Genomic DNA, 20,963 nt, shown 5'->3' with positions numbered 1-20,963 from the left:
ACAGGTCCAAGCGAATGAAAGAAACTAGCCGCAAGAGGAGTAGTACGAGAACGAGTCGAGGGAGAATTATAGGACACAGGACTAACAAGTGAAGGAGTAGAAACAGTAGCAACAGCAGGAGTTAACAAAACAGGAGCAACAGCGGGAGCAGGAGTATGTGGAAGCGGAGGAGCAGTAGGGATAGAAACAGGCAAAGGAGCAGGAACAGTCGGAAAAGCGGGTGCAGGCTGAGGAACAGGCTGAGGAACAGACGGGGGAAGAATAGGCGGAAGAATAGGTACGGCAGGAACCACAGGAGCTGCAGCTGCGGTACCCTGTACGTACGGAGGTGGCGACTTCATAAGATAAGACATTAAAGGATCCTCAACTGGCTCTTCCTTCTTTTCCGACTCCGTAGGCAAAGCGGGATAACATTTATCTACGGTCATACGCTGTAGTCTGTCAAATACTTCCTTATCCTTAACCTCCTTGTCACGCTGAAATTGCTCTGCTTTCTTCACTATGGTAGCAACATTATCTCGCTGATTACGTTTATTCTGTCTAATTTCTTTCTGTCGGGCTTCTTTACGCCACAACCGAAAGGCATCAAACATGGCCGGCCTTGATTTTCTTTCGAACAGTTTAATCTCTAAATTATCTAAGATCGGGGCCTCGAAGCTACCATGAGGTGGCCAACGAAGGTCACCGTCCTTCTTCGTGTATTTAATCCAATAATCATTAAAGGTAATCGGACCTAGTCCATGTTTACTATATAGTTCATAAGTGGGAGTTCCAACCGGAGGTATCGGACATGAGTCCTCCAGTCGGGAATCCGTACCACAAGGTCTGAAACAACTAAACAAAGTACTGCGACCAGGCATCTTGCACACTAGCCGAGTTTCACAAACTTCAAGGGTTACGGGATTTACCAAATCCCAGCAAAGAACAAAACCCTCGGTTTTTGGCGGCTGCAGTCGTCAAACAACACAACAACAAAACGCTAGCAAAGTGTCACCGACAAAAACACTCACACAGCGTTAACAACAAAACACTCGCTAAAGTGTCAACAACCAAGAACTCTGGGAGCGACCCACAAATACTTAACTCAAAGATCGATGGCGTCACCAGGAAGGCCCGTCTATCGTCTCGCTCTACCAAGGTCTACGCCAGGCGCCAAAACAGGTCTACAGTCAGGGCAGCAGTCCGTCGCAGCCGTCAGGAGGCGGGAATCTTCGCGGGAAAAGTCTTCGGGCCACTTATTTCGACAACAGGATCGATGAAGCGGGGTGCACCTTCCCTCGGAGATTTCACACGAAGTTCCTCACGATCGTCGGGCTTGGACCGGTACCACTGATGCAGCCCCACGTTGGGCGCCAACTGAAGGACTGGGTTCTGTAAGACCCAGCGGTGCCAGGGCACAACACCTGAAACCTTCGTGTGTAACCTGCTCCGGCGTACGAATCACAGAGACACGGGACACTTCCTTCGACGTCAAAGATTCAAGGTTTATTTACTGCAGGGAACACAGTAGTCACGACAAGCAACACACGTGCAACTTGGGGAGACTGCTTCAAATTGGTTCTGTGGATCGCTCCTTTTATACAGTTTTTACCCATAAGACAACATGGTACACAAAAGTGTACAATCCGGTTCCCACCATCATCCCCCAGAGGGGTCGCTTTGGTCACTTTGAAACACATGAGGTCCGGATCATAATTGCGGAAACATTTGGCGGTTCCCAACTGTAAAAACCCATCCTCCCAACATTAGTGCATTCCAATCGGTAATAAACAGATCGGAATAGGAACAAAGACAGGTGCAGAGGAAGACGGAGACAGTGGGGAGATCGGAAAGGGTGTAAAAGGGGAGGTATCGGGAAACACGAGATACAGGCATCAAAGGGACGTGCTTAATGAGATGCACGGCTGAGACAATAAGTCCGTGCAGCAAGATGAGCCTTGAGCGGCGCCATCTGCCTTACAGTAACATCCCCCTCGTCATAAAGACACTTACAAAGAACATGTGTCTTCCGCAAATATCTTGGGAGCCCCAGGGTCGCGAAGCGGACATCGTCCGTTCGCTGGCTACTTGAGGGCAAGAGACAAAATGGATGCCGTATCTAAGATGGAACCCGTGGGTATAGATGAAAAACCCACATAACAAACGAACGGTTTAAGTTAGCACAGCGAAACTGCGCACACTTACTAAACTCGTCATTTGCGGTTCATAGATACCAGACTCGACCATATTCGTGCGAGTCAAAAACACCACTTACAATTGTCACGGAACCTCACCGGGCTTAGCCCCGCGCGCTCCTGCGTGCTCCCGCGACGCGGGGGCTGCTGTTGATTTTAAAGGTGCCTCCGGGCGCTGACACGCCACTTGCGGTGCTAGGGCACCTGGGAAATGTAGTCTCCCTCCGCTCAGCAGCCGCGATGGTACACTGCGGCGGCGGCGGCGGGAGGGAGACAAGGCAAGCGACACAGACCCCCAGCAATGAGGCAGACCAGGTAGGAGGAAGTATCACACAGGGTCCCCTCACAATGGCAAGTAGGCAGCACCCGCTCCACAGGGGCTGCTGTTGATTTTAAAGGCGCCTCCGGGCGCTGACGCGCCACTTGCGTAAATGAATTCTCCCTCCACTCGGCAGCCGCGATGGTACACTGCGGTGGCGGGAGGGAGACAAGGCAAGCAACACAGACCCCCAGCAATGAGGCAGTCCATGTAGGAGGAAGTATCCAACAGGGTCCCCTCACAATGGCAAGTAGGCAGCACCCGCTCCACAGGGGCTGCTGTTGATTTTAAAGGCACCTCCGGGCGCTGACACACCACTTGCGGTGCTAGGGCACCTGGGAAATGAAGTCTCCCTCCGCTCGGCAGCTGCGATGGTACACTGCGGTGGCGGGTTGGAGACAAGGCAAGCAACACAGACCCCCAGCAATGAGGCAGTCCAGGTAGGAGGAAGTATCACACAGGGTCCCCTCACAATGGCAAGCAGGCAGCACCCGCTCCACAGGGGCTGCTGTTGATTTTAAAGGCGCCTCCGGGCGCTGACACGCCACTTGCGGTGCTAGGGCACCTGGGAAATGAAGTCTCCCGCTGCTCGGCAGCCGCGATGGTACACTGCGGCGGTGGGAGGGAGACAAGGCAAGCAACACAGACCCCCAGCAATGAGGCAGTCCAGGTAGGAGCAAGTATCACACAGGGTTCCCTCACAATGGCAAGCAGGCAGCACCCACATGGCACTTTGAAAAATGCCAAAAAGTGCATTTTTCACAGAAATCGCAAAATACCACCAACATGAAGTTGGTGGTATTTTGTGATTCCTTAAGCCAAAATTTGCACAACTTGGGTGCTTCCTACATTGCATTTAAGGAATCACAATTTGCGATTCCTTAAATGCAATAGCTAAATAAGGAATCGCAAATTTTGCGAATCCTTATTTTGCATGTGGGTTTTTGTGTTCTACATAGCACACTGCCGTAATTGCGAATTTCCGCATTTGCCATCACAATTAGGCTTCCTACATATGGCCCTTAATTCCCCATCGAATGGCATTTCTATCTCAGCCCATTGCCAAATTTTGGAGGTCACCAATAGCCGAAGGAATGAGAAGTGGGAAGCAGTGTGTTCTTCCTAATGATGCTTCCCAAACGGCGGTGATGTCTAATACCTAGGGAAATAATGATATGGTCGTCACTGAGCATGCCAAGTTATTTGTTAAGGTCTTAAAAATGTCTTTCTTCAGAATTTTAAGAAAGGTCTCTTAAAATGTTAACCAGGGTGGGTAGTTCTCTCAACAGTGCATAGAGGGAAAGGACAACCTCCTTAAAGCAATACAAAAAACGAGTAAGTCATGAGATTAGGAACTGTAGAACACTACATTGGTTTGCGATAAGGCAAGCTGGGAATGAAATACATTGGAATATATTTAAGAAACCTCTGCTAATAATGACGCAAGGAATTTTTAGCAGTTAGTATGTCTAGGCAATTGGAATTTACCTAAGCTAAAGGAGGAATCTATTCTGCCATGCGAGTGGGCAACTCATTCTGGGAACCTTTACTCATCTTCACGAAAAACTGACTTGATTCCTAAGAGTAGCGCGGAAGGCTATGTTTGTTCTCCTGAGTATACTTGCCCACCGGTAGTTTTGAACCTAACAGAGTCAGCCACAGCGGTCTGGTCCCAGAAGACTGACAAGGCACTCGGTATAAACAAGATCCCAATGGATCATTTTAAATCTGATCAACGTATCTAGGTCCCCAACTTCAATACTGTCTCTAATGCTATTTTGGCTGGCGCAGGAATTCCTGCCTCATAGAAAGGGTCAGAGATTGTGCCTATTTTCAAAAAAGGAAACCCGAACATTTTGTCTAATTATCCCCCAATCAGTCTCCTTGATAATATACAAAAGGTCGTTTGCAAACAAGTCTTTGGAGAGACTATTAGATTGGATTGATAAAAACTATATTGTTTCCCACCTCCAGGCAGGATTTAGGCCTAAAACCAGCTCCACTGGCCAGGTCTTCTGCTTTTTGATGACCAAGTGGAAGACTGTGAACATTTTGTTGCATTTATTGATCTACGAGTTGCTTTTCAGTCGGGCCACAGGTAGAAACTCCGGGAGGTTCTTCATGTGTTGGGAATCCCTTATAGATGTTAAAATATCATTGTGTACCTTCACGATGGGAACTACGCCAGGGTTTTCTGTAATGTGAACTGCGAGTTAACCCAGGAAATTGCCACTGACAAGGGTGTTTGCAAAGGTTGTGTCCTGGTTGGGGGACATGATCAAGCGGCCAACCGTGATAGAGCTCCGCCACTGTCTCCCACTTGTAAGGCCAGTCATTGCAGTATTATGGCACTCCTGACACTCCCCGTCTTCGTGTGAGGTGTGGGGGGCATTGGTGCAGCGGATGGTGGACGCAAGGAGCTGCTCGTGGGCCGTGGCGTGGACCAGCACCGATCGTCCTGGATAGGCTCCAGTGCGGCCTGCTCCCGCGAGGGAAGCAGGGGCCTCAGGTGGAGTGCTGACCGGAGGGCGGATCTGAAGACTGCGGGGAGCGGCTGCTGGATCATGCCCAAGACACGGTGAGGGGTAGCAGTGGGGGGGGAGGGGGGGGGGAGGACTGACACCATCGTTGCCAGGGGCGCTGACATTCCGCGGAAGCCCCAAGGCGACAGGGGCTGTGGGTGTTTATGGGGATCAGCTGCCCAGCTGAGTACGGTGCCGCCCACAGTGCCCCCTTGCGGCCGCATCAGTTCAAGCCTGGTTCCCAGCCCGCGTTGTCTTTTTGGTGCTGGAGGCCTTCCGTTGTACAGCTGCTCCCTCCTCTCCATGCTGACCTGGGCCCTGCTGTGGAGCCGGCCGGTTGAAGCTGCGGCCTGTTCCGGGTGCAACGTCACACGCAAGCAGGGCCCATTTTGCATGTCGGCCGCATCGTGCTGTTGCCTTCACTATTGACCCTGTGGCTGCTTGATGTGGAAAGTTGAATCCATCTGGTCCATGCCGGCCGCTATACCTCACTGTTGTTCGCTGTGACCCCTGGCAGCTGTTGACCACGATTTGTGTATAACCTCGGCACCATTCTTCTTGTTACCCCCTGGCTGTCTGTCTGTCCTACGGCCCTGTGAAGCACTAACTGCAGTGCGGTTTACCTACCATTTGGGGGAAGCATTCCATGCCGCATGCTGGGTATTGGACGTGGGGACACCTATCAGACTGAGTTTGCGGTGAATCTACAGCGTGGGGTATGGGGCGCAAGGATCCCAAAGCACCTTGCCTTTTAAACTACCTGGTTCCAGCACTCCGGTGCAGCAGCCCACCATGGTGGAGGGCAGGGAGATGCCCACCATTCACCCGGCGGGCCCCGACGGCTTGTTGGTGGAACTAAGGGCTGGGTTTAAAGCCCTGGATACCAGATTTGAGGCCCTGGACAAAAGGTTGGATTCCATGGGGCCAGCCTGGATGGCAAGGAGAGTCGTCTGACTGTTATGGAGGTCCGAATTTCTGATTTGGAGGATGACGTGGCCCAGACCACCAAGAAGCTTGAAAGGATGAAGAGGCTCCTCAAGTCTGTGGCTATCAAGAACGAGGACTTGGAAGCCCATGGGCGGAGGAACAACATTCGCATTAGGAGGGAGCCGGAATCCACCAATGCCGGGCGCCTGGACCACTTCGTGGACATGCTTGCAAGTGAATCATTCACCACCACCTTTGTGGTTGAGCGGGCTCACTGTATTTTGGGGTCACAACCTAATCCAGGAAGCCCACCGAGACCGATCATAGCCTGGCTCCTGAATTTCAGGGATAGGGATACAGCCCTATGATTGGCACGTGAAAAAGGCTAGTTGGTGTGGCAGGGCTTGAACATATCCCTATGCCCAGACTTTACTGCCATGGTCCAGGAAGCATGAAGGAAATATGCTGGTGTAAAGGCAGCCCTACGAAAAATGGGGCTGTGTACCCAGCTGAGACACACATAGGACATTCCGGATTCCGGTGCCAGTGCGGACCTGTTCACTGCTAGCTAATCGCACAGCACCTGCTCCTCAATGGCACGGTATTACGATGTATACTTCTACTGCCCCTGCTGCGTCTTTGTCTATCTGGACCGCAGTGCAGATTATTGTGCCACTATGACGTAATACTTACCATTGTGCAGGCACCCTGTTCACATATTGGGGATAGTGGCGGGGAGTTGCCATGCCCCCAGTGCGTTTGTGCATTTATTTTATTGTGTAGGTTTACAATATCATTTGTTTCTGTTTGATTGATTCCATTCCTATGGTTATAAGGGAAGGTACTTCTCCCCCAAAGTTGAGTGTGGGGGATAGGTGGTGGGAGGGAGGGCTCTGGGATTATTGGTTAATGATTGTAGCATGTTTTTATTGTGCACCCTAGCTGCTGTGCCCCGTATGTAGTCCTTATACTAGTGAATCAGAAATGCAGGTTTTAGATAATGGCTAACAGGGTTGTTGCAGAATCCAGTGTAGTGCTACTGTCCTGGAATGTTAGGGGACTGAATAATGCCTGCAAATGTAAGCAGGTGACAAATTATATGCAAAGGTTTTATGTGGATGTTGCGTTTTTACAAGAGACTCACCTTGCGACGCATGTCACGATGCCACTGGCATCGGGGTGGGGGCCACATAAGTATTTTGTTGGATATTGCTCATATGCTAGATGGATTGCAGTGTTGATACACAAACGGGTGCGGTTTTGGGAGGAGGAGGTGTGTCGGGATGCAGGGGTTGCTATTTATGGGTTAAGGGCCCCATGCTTGATCATTCAGTGTGATTTGTTAACATCTATGCCCCGAATGTGGATGACCCCGAATTGTTTGAGGCAGTTCACGGTCACATAATATGCATGGGGGAAGATGGTGTTTATATGGGTGGAGATTTCAATTTGTTACTTGACCAGAGACGTGACAGCACAGCACAGGCATTAGCCACTAAACCTTACGCACGACACATTGTGCTGAACACCATTTAACAGCTTGGGTTGGTAGATGTATGAGGTATCACTGCGCAGACCACGCAGGGTACACACATTACTCTGCGCCTCGCAATACTTGGACGCGGTCGAACTACTGGTGCCTATCTGCTGGGGTAGCAGTGTGGATCGATGAGGTTGTGCATCTTCCATGTACCTTATCGGACCATTCTCAGGTGAAGGTGAGTTTGCTCATCCCTAGGGCGGGGGTGTAGAACGTCCATGGCGTTTCCCGGATATGGCCTTGAGGAAAACTGTTTTTGTGACTGAACTTGAGGAAGCGATAGTAGAATATTTTCAAATCAACACTGAGTCAGTGGACTCTAAGGCTGCTTTATGGGAGGCCTTTAAGACATATGCAAGGGGGGTGTGCATCTCCAAGAATGATGTGGTACTTAGGGCGCTGCTTCACACACTTGAGGATATAGAGACACGCGTTACGGAGCTTGACCATGGGGTAGATAGATACTGCGGATCTTCCCAACCTGCACAGGTGTGTGGCACTCTTGGCAAAATTCCTTGAGGGCTTGGAACGTGAAGCGCATTTTCCCAGTAAATATGCAGTTGCTCGGAGGACAGGGAGGGTGAACGACCTTGTAGGACGTTGGCTAGATTAATGCGACAAACCCGCAGACTCACCTACATAGCGGACAGCGACGAGCGGATCACGGGTAACATAGGGGTGCTGAGAGAAGTGCTTAAGTACTATATCACCCTGTACACTTCCAGAACTGCTGACCACCCCACTGCCTAGAGTGGCTACCTTGATAAGATCTCACTTTTTTGGTTGGATAAAGCCCACCAAGAATTCCTGACTGAACTATTTTCAGACGATGAGATCACTGACGCTATTAATGCACTGGATGGATCTAAAGCACCTGGGCTAGAAGGACGGGTAGTTTTTATAAAAAATACAGGGACCTGATTGTGCATCACCTTATTGATATGTATCAGGAGGCCATTGAAATTGGTATGCTTCCACCCACCTTGAGGGAAGTTGTCATAATCCTGCAACCTAAGCCTGGTAAGGACGTACTGAGGTGTGGCTCCTACTGGCCCCTCTCGCTCCTGAACTTTGATAATAAAATCCTGGCCAAGGTGTTAACAACAAGGCTTGCTTTGATAGTTGAGAAACTGATCTCCTCAGGACAATCGGGATTTATACCCCAGAAGTCCACCGCCCTGAACACTTGTACCTTGTTTGCTACTTTGAACAGGAATTCACGGTTGGTTCCTTCGGTCGCTGTTCTCCTTGACGCTGAGAATGCGGTTGATTCACTTGAGTGGCCCTTTTTGTTTGCTACCATGCATAGACTGGGGATGCCAGAAAGGTTCTTGGTGGTAGTTCAGCTATTGTACACACTGCCTACTGCATTGCATCCGGTTGAATGGTACATTGACCAAGGCATTTCCTCTTAAGCGGGTAACGTGGCAGGGATGCCCCCTATCTCCACTTCTATTTGTCCTAGCGCTAGACCTTTTGGTGCGCCAGTTGTTAGAAAGGCATAGTCACAGGGGATTGCAGTTCAACACCGGGCCCCTGCTACTTACTCTTTACGCAGACGATATTATCCTTTATGTACAGCACCCGGATGATAACCTAACGCTGTTAGTCTAGGAAGTGACGAGATATGGCACCAAGTTGGGCCTTCACATTAACTGGGAAAAGCCTGAGGTGTTCCAATTGACGGAGCCAGCCTGTGCAAGACAGGTAGAATACCCTCTGATCTGGTGTGATGACGCTGTGAAATATCTAGGGGTTCATATCCATAGGGACAAGGACCGCATTCCGCAGCTGAACTATTGCCCAGCTGTAGAGAAACTGGAACGCAACATTGAATGTTGGTTGCAACTAGCCCTGTCAATGGCTGGACGGATAGCTATAATTAAGATGGTGGTACTACCACAATTTCTGTATTTCTTTTTAAATATCCCCATCCCTCTCTAATAGCTTCTTCACTAATTTACAAATGTTGTTACTACGACTGGTATGGGGAGGTAGGTGTGCCCGCATTGTCTGGGACACTTTAACACTCCCATATGAAAGGGGTGGGCTTGACGTGCTTAACCTCCAGCTTTACTATTTGGTGGCGCAGGCGAGCTTTGCGCGACAGTGGTACTGCACAGATCTTCATACCCCGTACCGTACCATAGGTCTGAAGCTGATTGGGTGCTTCCTGCTGCTCTTAACACCCTGTTGCCGTGGGGGTTCCCTAGGGACCCGCAGGATATCCAGACGGTGTCCACGACTAGCTGGGCTTCGCATAAGCTGCAGCGTCTAATGAGCGCTCGCGTGTTATACTCTCTTGCGCTACCTTCCGCAAAAAATAGTTGGATTCCCATTCTGCAGGAGACCCTGGCCAAGCGTATGTTGGCCAAGTTCCAGATGGATACGTTTGGCGATCTGTTTCAGGGTGGTCAAAAATAAATTCCGCACGGATGACCCCGCCTGCGCTCCGCCACTACAATGGACCACTTTGTGTTGATGAGAATGCAGAGGGCACCTCACTCGTGTATGGATAGTTCTCCATTGGAGCCCCCTGACTTCACTATTTTAACTGGGGTCATTAAGGGGGGTGAGGGGAGCCACTTAGTGTCCCGTATGTACAAGGCAGCAGTGACATTGCTCGCAAGCCACAATGCGAAAGTATGGGCAGGGTGGGAGAGTGATCTTGGGTACCCCTTGACCGATGTGCAGTGGGGGCTGTGTTGTGTTCAGATACACCGGGTGTCTCACAATCACATGCATAAACCACTGCACTTCAAATTTCTATGGAGGGCATATAAGACCCCTAGTAAGTTGCATCAGATGGATCCCACTCGTCTGGACGCGTACCTCCGGTGTCGTTCCCCGGGTGCTGATTTTACGCACACGATGTGTAACTGCTCTAGAATTGAGGATTATTGAAGATCAATTTTTAAGGAGGTATCCCAGATGATGGAGGTTGAGATTGCACCATCGCCTCTATTAGCATTATTGGGATATGTTCATGATATCCCTAAATCTAAACGCCATTTTGTTGCCATAGCGCTACTGCTCGCTAAACGTGAAATTGCAAACAAATGGTCCTGCTTGCGGTCCCCCACACTTGCTGCATGGCTCCATAGCATGACGTTTAGTAACATCACTAGTGACACATGCGCAGCTGCAGCCGCCCGTTTCTCGACCTGTAGACATCTGGCAACCGCTTCAAACCTATGTCTTGATACAGACAAGGTGGTCCCAGAACAATGAAACACAATATAAAGCAATCACAATAAGTTATAAACTAAATCCAAAAGATATTAGCAACATTGTTTTTAATCACAACAAGCGAATGCAGTCAATTGCATGTTATTCATAAAATACAGAAATATGTATACACGATTAGTGCCCCTAAAGGAAGGGAAGGGCCAGAATGGTGATGGAAAAGTGTAGGAAAGCTAAATGAGTGACAAATTAATGGTCAATTTGACCTTAATACATAAATATTCAGAATGGTACATGACCAATGGTTCACAAATAAATCAAGACTATCTCATGCTTCCAAAGAAAAGGCAAAAATGACAGATAATGGCAGAAGCTGAGGAAAGGGGAGTGTGTCGACGTTTCGACCCAAAATCGTTGCAGGTACTGAATGGGACCTTGCTAGAGGGTCTTCATCAGGACGGTAGAGAGACAGGTGGGGCAGACAATCTGAACAGAAAAATAAATAAATGAATGAATCAATTATGGTCATGGTGATCCATATTGTTCCTATAAGTACATTGTCAATGGTCGAAAGGGTAATTACCAAAAAGTCGTAAGGATTCCGACTGTGGTAAATAACAGGGGTGCTCAAAAGGCGTAGAACATCGGAGGACGAGGAAACTGCAGTGGAATAAGGGTTAGAGAGGACAAATCTGGCGGTTATCCAGACTTGCCTGGGTATCAATTCATTATGCACATTGAGTAAAGGAATTAACTCACATTATAAAACCAATCGATGACTGGGAGGGGGTAGCGACTGTGTAGAAGATGCAGATCGGTCCTGTACAGGAGAGATACGACAAACGCAACCCCATCAGGTTTTAGTAAGGAACATTATAGTGAATGAAAAAACACATACGGAAGGAAAACTCACAGATGGAATGAGCGGTTTCCAACGTCACATGACACCGACCGCCAGTTGAAAGTCTGGGGAGTCAAAAACGATCAATTACCCAAGATGTTTGGTGGTAATAGAAAGGCATGAAAGATAGATACATATCATCATTCCAAGTACCTGTAGGTCACAGTATCAGTAGCGGGTACTTGCGGAGTCCGCCGCATAGGTACGGATCCTAAAGGGGAAGGGGAAGGAGAACCTTAGTGAGCCGAGCTGTTCCTCGATTATGAGCAAAGCCACCACACGGTAATTTAAACCTGCCAAGATCGAGACTTGGCATACCTGAATTGGGAGCCTTAAAAAGTCTGTGTGGTGGACAAACACACACATCACTCCTTTCCTTTTGTACATAAATAACTGTGTTAATTTCCTGATCAACTGTTATAATGGTTCCCCTATGCTAGCGGGTAAGAAAATCCCTGCCCTCGTTTTGCAAATGACACTTTTCTGTTTGCTAAAACCAATGCCGGCTCACAAATCCTTGTAGACACATTTAATGTGTTTGGGATGTCACAAGGCCTAGAAATGAATGCACTAAAAACCAAACAGATGACTTATGGCAAGAGGAAGAGGGAGATCAGATCCATTAGCCTGGGACAGGAACTGCTAGAATGGGTTAAGGAATTTGAATACCTGGGGATCTGTCTGGCTGACTCTGGATCATGTTCCCTGCAGATCTGTAAAGCTCACTCTTGTTACTCGATAGAGCTGCGGCCATTGTCAGATTTATTAAAAGGGGACCTGGTATACAATTCACCCAGCCATGGAAATTTAGAAAAGCTCACTCGAGGGGAGCAGCATAGTATGTCACAGAGCTATGGGGTCATTGCTCCACGGGCTCCCTGGGTACCAATGAGAATACTTTCATAAGAGCTCTTACAGGTGTAGGAAGAGTTACCGCTGTGTTTCTGCTTAGAGTGGACCTTGATCTTAAACCTGTGCCTGCATTAGCTTCACTAAGCTGTTACTTTACTGGGTCCTTGTATGGGCCTTTCAGGAACTGCAGTCCTATAGAGAGGGCCTTGTTGATATGATACACTTATGTAGCTCTAATAACAAGAGGCCAGCCTATGTTACAAAAAAAATCATTCTATGATGTGGACTTAGGTCAATTTTGGGATGACCCTTCTCCCATAACGTTCCCTGTGGCTACTGTTGTTAAGGCTAGATACTGGGAGAGAGCTATAGCCCAGAATGAATTGTCGAGTTCTACAGGCAGTTGCACCAAGTCCTTTCCATTACACAAGAGCGTACCTAAGGCTGAGGAATTTCTAAATCTTATTTGTCCAACACGTGTGCGCTCGCTTTACTACAATTTAGGTATGGTACCATGCTGACAGCTGTGTTTTTAGCAAAATGGGCTCCTCTACAAGTAAGGTCCACTTTGTGCCAGTCATGCATGTTATACCACGTGACCGAGGAACATCTGATTTGTTTTTGCCCAAACTATTCTAGACCAAGGGTCCCCCTCCCCCCGTGCCATCTACTGAAGATGTCACACCGTACTAATGCTTTTAGAATTTGCAGAAGCGATTCTACTAGAGTGGTAGTGACTACAGTAAATTCCTTTTTAATGCATGGTCTATTAGACTTAGAGCGGCCGCTCGATTAACAACGACCCTTTCTATCGAAGGACTGTTCGGTGCACATGTTTTCGATAAATGAAATGAGTTGCTGTAATTGTACTTTGATGAGTGTGAACCGTGTTCTGCTAGCTTAATGATTTACATTGATGTTCTTACTGTTTTGCGTTAATTTTATGATTGTAGGGTTTTTAACTCATTTTAATCCATTTTCTATTGGTTATTGCTTCATTTATTTGAGTGCGATTTGAAAAATTGCTTGATGATGAATTATGGGATGTATGATGTTACAACGCATACTTTTACAACGCCTACCTTTACAACGTAATTTTTACACCGCAACATCCATTCCAACGCATACCATTCCAACGCATGCCATTACAACGAATTCTTTGAAACTACCTTTACAACGCATTCCACTACAACGCATACTACCTTTACAACGCATACCATTACAATGCATAACATTACATTGCATGTAAGGTAAGTGTTGAATAGTGTAGGGGTTAAAATTACTATTCTAACTCCAGGGGATGCAACAGTAGGGTAAGTGTTGGATAGTGTAGGGGTAAAAATTACTATTCTAACTCCAGAGGGTGCAACAGTAGGGTAAGTATTGGATAGTGTAGGGGTAAAAATTACTATTCTAACTCCAGGGGGTGCAGCAGTAGGGTAAGTGTTGGATAGTGTAAAGGTACAATGTGTTGTAATACTATGCGTTGTAATGGTATGCGTTGTATTGACTGCGTTGTAATGGCATGCGTTATAGTGGTGTGCGTTGTAGTATCATGCGTTGTAATGGTTGCGTTGTAAATGCATGCGTTGTAATGGATGTTGTGTTGTAAAAGTTTCGTTGTAATGGTAGTGCGGTGTAAAAGTTGCGTTGTAAAGGTTGTTTCCCTGAATTATGATGCTAAATCTGTTAATAAACTTGGAAAGGCCCCACTTTGCTCTGCAATCTGCAGAGAAGCACTTTGCAGAGCTCTGTACTGAAAGCTGGCATATGTCAAGCGGGTAAATATGCACCCTCCTGAGTGTAGGACAGTGCTACTGATTTGAATGCGAGGACAGTGCTACTGACTTGAATGCGAGGACAGTGCTACTGACTTGAATGCGGCCAAGGGTTCCCTCAGACACAACACTTTCGGAATGAGAGAAATTAACGGAGACATGGCAAGTAAAATCAGGCAAAGAGGAGCTGACTTTCTTTGCACTGTTTTTGTTGTCCTAACAATGTACTACAACATTGGAAGGGATTGGGGTGGGAGAGAGAGAGCAATGCTATGGCAGGGGTGACATCTAAAAATGCAAAGCTGCGCGAAAAGTGCTGACAGGCAAAGTCTGATCAGGGCTACTAACACCCATACCCCCTTCTCTCTTAGCAAGGTGGGGCTTCACTTACTGATACTGACGCATGAAAGGTCGCCAAGGGACAATGTTACTGCCAAGCACCTCCCTAGTTAATTATCCGGGAAATAAAAATACAAAGGATTGCAGATGGAATGTACCACAGTGGGCTTATGCGGAACGCATGCACTCTCACACCATTTAAGTCGGCTCTCTTCTGTTCACTGCTTTTTGAAGCTTGGCTGCCTTGATTAATTGTCCTCTCTCTTTGTTGAACAGCTGTTTGTTGGTTCCTGTGCTGAGGCACACACTCCATGTGTCCCTGGGACTAAAACTGCCTCCCGACAAGGTCAAATGAGTCTGAACTTCTTTGTCGGATACCGGATTAATCAAATTATTTGTTTCTGATGGCATTAATGGGCAGCTTTAGGCCATAATTAATTTTTCTCTCGCTTAAAATTAATTTTTCTCAATGCAGCAACAAGCAACATCATTATATGTAACAATTAGCACACATTGTGGAATGGGTAGTGAGCAGTAATGGATCATTCCTGCTGGGGAGAAGGGGTAAATTCCTACCGTTAGAGTAGAAAACATTTTCGATCAGCCGTACAATTCATACAAAACAGTTGACACTGGTGAAGAAGTTATACCAGGCAGTAATTGTATCCCATTACTTACCCAGTCACCGTTCAAGGCATACGTTAGCCCTCATTATGAGTGGCCCTTAATAATTCCCGATGTTTGCCCACCCCAGAATTACTGTTACCAGGGATTCCGGTAAATCTGGGGGCTGGGATGTATCAGAAAATGTGTGTTTTTTTGAGCGAGGAGTCACATGTGGAAATCTGATTTACTGTCCCGATTTCTGCAAACTTTCCGCTGGTATTCCACCCAGAGACTTTGCCTTATTGCAGCAGGTGAACTCTCCAAATAAAACATCACATGGATGCAGTGTTAATGCAATACATATGGATCCGGCAGAGCCGGTAACTCAAGTTACCGGTTCCGTTCACTTATAGCACCACTCATAATGCCAGCCACAATGGCCAAAAAATGATGGATTTTAAAATCCATAATACCACCAGCTCTGAGTAGGTCTTAAAATATCTTAAACCTCTGGCATATTTTCAGAACAAAAAACATTACCTATGCAAATTCACTAAACACAGGTAACGATGCCCAAGTGTGTTTTGCCATACTGGCGCTATGGCCACACTCCCTGTATTAACCCTTTCACTGCGCGTGTCGGCCAACGGCCGTCTCGAGCACTACCTCGGTAGTGCTGCGCATGTCCTTTGCCCGACGCGGCCCCGCCCACTCTTTCAAACTGCCGCATCGCTGTGGAATTTGCGCCACGGTTAAGCAGTTAAAAAGTATTTTTGGCTGGCTGTAGTTTTACCAGTTAATTTTAAATCTTGCCCCAGTTGGTTTACTTATCTGCTAAATGCAAAGATGTGTATTATTCCATCATCTAAATTACTAACCATTGAGAACAAATTCCTGAGACAGATTGTTGCTCTCCCACAGAGTACTCCATTACTCCCTCTCAGGCTGGATATGGGCCTTCGGCCCATAACGGAGGAGCTGGGGCTCAAATCTCTAGCATTTTGGCTGCGTCTATGGAGCAGTCCAGACCTTTCAAACTACAGAGCTGAGTTGCGGGAATTTTTACAGTTACCCAACGCCACAAGAACACCTTGGCTGATTTACATCAAGAGAACTTTTGAGGCAATTGGACTCCCTGAACTATGGTTGGACCCAGTCAACACTAGTACTATGATCCCTAAAAAGGTACTCGCGAGAGCTTACTACGAACACATGCTCTCCAGAGCTGTCAAAGGCACCAGGGATGGATCATTATCCAACCAGTTCATAAAAATTAAAGATTCCTATCAACTAGAAAGTGTTCTAGATGCCATGACTCCGGCATTAACCAGAAAACTATTCCTCCAATGGAGATACGGAACTCTTCCTTTGGCATCATTTACAGCATCATGGTCCTGTCGCTCCTCCTCAGAAATTTGCCCGGCATGTTCCCACCCAAAGGAAAACGATGTACATGCAGTCTTCTTTTGCCGGGCCTATGAGAGGAGCAGGAAATACTGGCTAGTCCCCCTGCGCAGAAATCTGGGGTTCAGAACTTTTTTACCCGCTTATAGAGTCCTAAAGACAGATCTAGCTCCTACTACAGTTTTTGCACTTTCCAAATTTTAACTGCAATGTGGTACGCCCGAACCCGCTGTATAAAGAGACTTGGAGACTCGGGACAGATTTGAACTATGGGCACACCTATTTTCCTTATTTTCTTTTAACAGACTTTGATCACCTATGATGTTTAATGCGTTTTTAAAACTTTTATATATGATGTAATGTATATCTTTTATGATCATGTGATCGAAATTAAGATTTTTCTAATCGAATCGCAAAGATGTGTATTCCTTCTGAATGTGATTTTCACCGACCCACACTGCTCATCAGCCATCAGTGATTGCCACTGGTGGCACTTCTCATTGCTAATTCCATGCCCCCTCCAAATATGCGCAACACTAGCTGGTACTTCAAGTAGACCATTAATAACCACAGAACTAATTTAGTGTGGGAGGCATTTCCAGTGTAATAAGGGCTCTTTTGTCTATTGGACTTTACTGTTTTTATAGAGTGCAGATTCCACATTGTTCAATCTTTCTCCTGGCGTCAAATGAAGAAATGTTTCAGAGCTGAGTCTAACCAAAGCAGGTCAGACTCAACTCAGCTAGAACTACTTATTTCTTTCCCCTCTTTTCAGTGCATCGTTTCTGGCTCAGATACATCAATCGTCACCTTCCTAATATTCGTAAGTTGTTGGTAACAAACTTGACAACTGGTGCACAAGCTATCCCTTTGACCTTTTACATTTGAAAGGAAAAGGTCACATTAGTCAAATACATACAGTAATTAACTACATTTACTTCATCTGTCTTCATCTGCATTCTCCTCCACTGTCAAAAAAGGATAGAACAGGTTAGTGGCCCCTATCCCCCCCACCCGCCAGGGAAGGACTACTTATACCATACCTATCTCAGGACCTTACTGAATCCCTTCTTTAAAATATCACCAACTTTGGGGTCCAATCAAAACCAGGCCTTTCCATCACTTACTAAAATAGAGTAGCATGCCTACCAACTACATTACTATTACCATACTGAAATGTCTAAAGGTTATTGACCATTGAAAATTCCACATACAGCAGGGGTTGTACCACTCAAAGACATCCATTGAACTCAGGGAACTTAACTGGTCCACGAAATATACTGTCATTTCAGTTTTGCATATAACCAATACTATGTAAATGTTTCCTATTTACATTCTATGCATGTAAACTTAACTCATACAGGTATTCAGAATATCTTACCCCAGCCGGCTGTGAACGTAGGTATGCCCGAATATCATTAGACCTGTCCATATCTTTCCCCTATCCTCAAGGTGGATTTAGACAACCATAAGTTTATATCAGTTGCCACAATGTGTTGTAAGGAAGTGCCGGACGAGAAAATTTAGATGTATGAGATCTGTAACAGGTCTTGAAGGCCCTGATTACAAGTGGGTCAGTAGTCTCTCGAAACAGAATTGCAAGTAAGGTGCCATCTGCACCTCCTACGTGTTTGCACTTCCGATTTTCACCAAGTATATCCTGGCGAAAATCAGCAGGACAAACAGAAAATAATTGACATTTTGAAGGAAAACTAAAAATTACAACTTTATTTTGCATTCAGAGGTTTGCAACTTGGATTTAGGTTGTGCATAATTTGCTCCTGCAATTGAGACAGTTTTCTTTTTTTTTAATTTCAAAGATTTTATTGAAAATTTTCAAAAGAAATACAGTACAGTGGTAATGCAAGGTGGTACAGGTACAATATTTAGTGCCTTTGTGGTTACATTAGTCGTGCCGCAGAGTAGGCTCGTTCTGTTGCTGAAGATCCTGTATAGCCCCAAGAGAGAAGAAGAGAAAAGAAAGGGAGAGGTAGAAGGGGTGGTTTGGGAGGGGCCGGGGAGGGGGGGGGGGAACATGTCGTTCGTTGTTGCTCGTTGTGCGCCACCCCCTATTTGGTGCTAGGGGTGGGGCTGTGTTGTTGGTGGCTGTGCGCCTACGGAGGTTTGAGTGACCCCAAGTGTGTGTCTAGTTTTCTATGTGTGCCCTAAGAAGGGATGCTGTATACAAAAACAGCGTTACAAATCGAGATTTGATGTAGTAAGGCTGCGGAAATTTAAAGTGCATCAAAATGGTACTTTAGGGGATAGTAAATAGCTAACTACAACTATGTAACAGAAATCCCCAATCTAAAGTTGCAGTGTTAAAAATTGGTATAGTGAAGGAACCCACATGACTGAAGAAATGTACATGAATAAAAGCAGAAATACCACAATTAGGCATAGAGTTAACAAAAAGGGGTTATGGCTACTTTCTCAGTAATTATTTGAACATAATTGAATTAAAACTAAATAAATCCGTAACAATTAAAATAGCATTGAAAACTTATTCACATATTAAAACAAATTTAAAAACCCACACAGAGTTAGTATGAACGTTAGAACACTGTTTATAATTACTTTAATTTAATTTAGGGTATGAAATAATTATTATTAGTACAATATAACTTAATTTAACTTGACCTATATCAATTAAATTTAATTATAGGGTGTCAGTTACCATCAGGAAAATATTCATTTTTAAAATTACTTTCAATATTAATTTGATTAAAAATAGAGTTAGTGCTACAGTTAACATTGATGTATTTTAACAAATCATTTTACTGTATTTAATTTGAATTAGGATTGTAAATCGGTGTTGCTATAATGTAAAATAATATTTTAAATATGTACTTTGAATCAGTTTGTGGTTAAGGTAGGGTCAGTGTAAATGTAAGTTAATATAATTTAATCAAATTAAACATATGATAAATCAACTGTGAATCCATGAAAGAAGGAAGAGAAGGTAGCCGCCTGACTAAGGTAAAGCTGTGTCTGCAATAAGGAAAAGAGTAGATGTGATCATTCATAAGAGAGCATTCGATGCACAGCTACATAGGTTCCATAACCAAAGACCACAGACTGAAGAGAACAAAAGCTTATTAGTCGACGATGCAACAGTTCTATGATATTATGACTAGCAGAAGTAGAACAAATAAGAATATTGTTTGATAGCTTTGCTGACATTACAGCCAACAAAAAATGATGTGGATTTGTGAAGCTATTTGAAAGAATTTGGCATTTGCCTCCTACAGGAAACCTGGTCCAAATTTCCATGGGATATTCCAGGTTATGAGACTCACATATTCTCTGTATCTGGTAACATGAAACAGAGTGACTCATAAGGCCTTCAATAGAGTGTTAATATATATAAGTGAAAGAATTAAGGATGCTCACTCTACAGTAGCGACAATGAGATAAAGCAACACCAAATAAAAACAAGCATTGGCAAAGCTAATATCTCTCACCTTTATAATGTGAGTGCCAAGCTGTTGGCTTTGTCAATGCTTGTCTGTAAAGTATTGTTTAAAAAAGTAAAACAAATAACATACAAAACAAAGGAGGGAAAGGAAATACATATCATAGGGTATCTTAAATGTACATTTCAACACACTGTATTTCAATACATATTCAATGTTTTAAATTTTATATAAATGGAGTTAGGTATTTTTCAAATACTTTCCATTCAGGAAACTGAATCAAATTAAAAAAGAATAAGCAAGTGTCAAAATGTAAAGGGGTATGCCTGCCCTGTTGCTTAACCATACCCCAGCAGAAAATAGCCATGTTGCTCTGCTTTTACAGGCAAGCTGGGCTTCGTGGGAAGCCACTCAGCTCGGGGGAGATATTTGGGGTGTGGGGAAAAAATATTTCCCCAAATGTGAGAAGTGAAAGGAGAAACATCAGCCTATCAAAGGATCTTAAAGAAGCTATGCTCCAGGGGAGGGATACATACAAGAAGAGAAAGTATGAAGCAAGCAAATGAGAGTGACAACAAAGCCAACCAATGGGACTCAAAGGGCAGGCTATTTGCTCAAATACAAGGATGTGTCACAGACAATCAATGTGTATCTACCCCCAATAAACTTGGAACTCATCAATATGTATGCACATGAAGCAGATGGACAAGATGCTAAGCCTTATCAATCAAATGGTAGACGTATGCCCAGGTCAAATTTTGGTAGCAGGAGACGTGAATGCCAAGCTTGGTATCTGGCGGTCATGCTGCCCTGACCGCAGCAGCCCCTACAGCCCAGCCCGCACCCTCCTGCGCATGCCTTGCTTGCCGACTCTCGATGGCTGGCAAGGGCGGCTCTTGAGGTCTTCAAAAGGGGGTGGTCCGCGAGGAGAACGGGCATCGCGTTCCGTCATGGACCCAGGCCTCCATAACCTTCTGCCCTCACTTTCCTGGATTCTCG

This window comes from Lissotriton vulgaris, chromosome 12 (genome assembly GCF_964263255.1).
Source record: "Lissotriton vulgaris chromosome 12, aLisVul1.2, whole genome shotgun sequence".
Taxonomy (NCBI): domain Eukaryota; kingdom Metazoa; phylum Chordata; class Amphibia; order Caudata; family Salamandridae; genus Lissotriton; species Lissotriton vulgaris.
Note: the sequence above shows the minus strand (reverse complement) of the source record.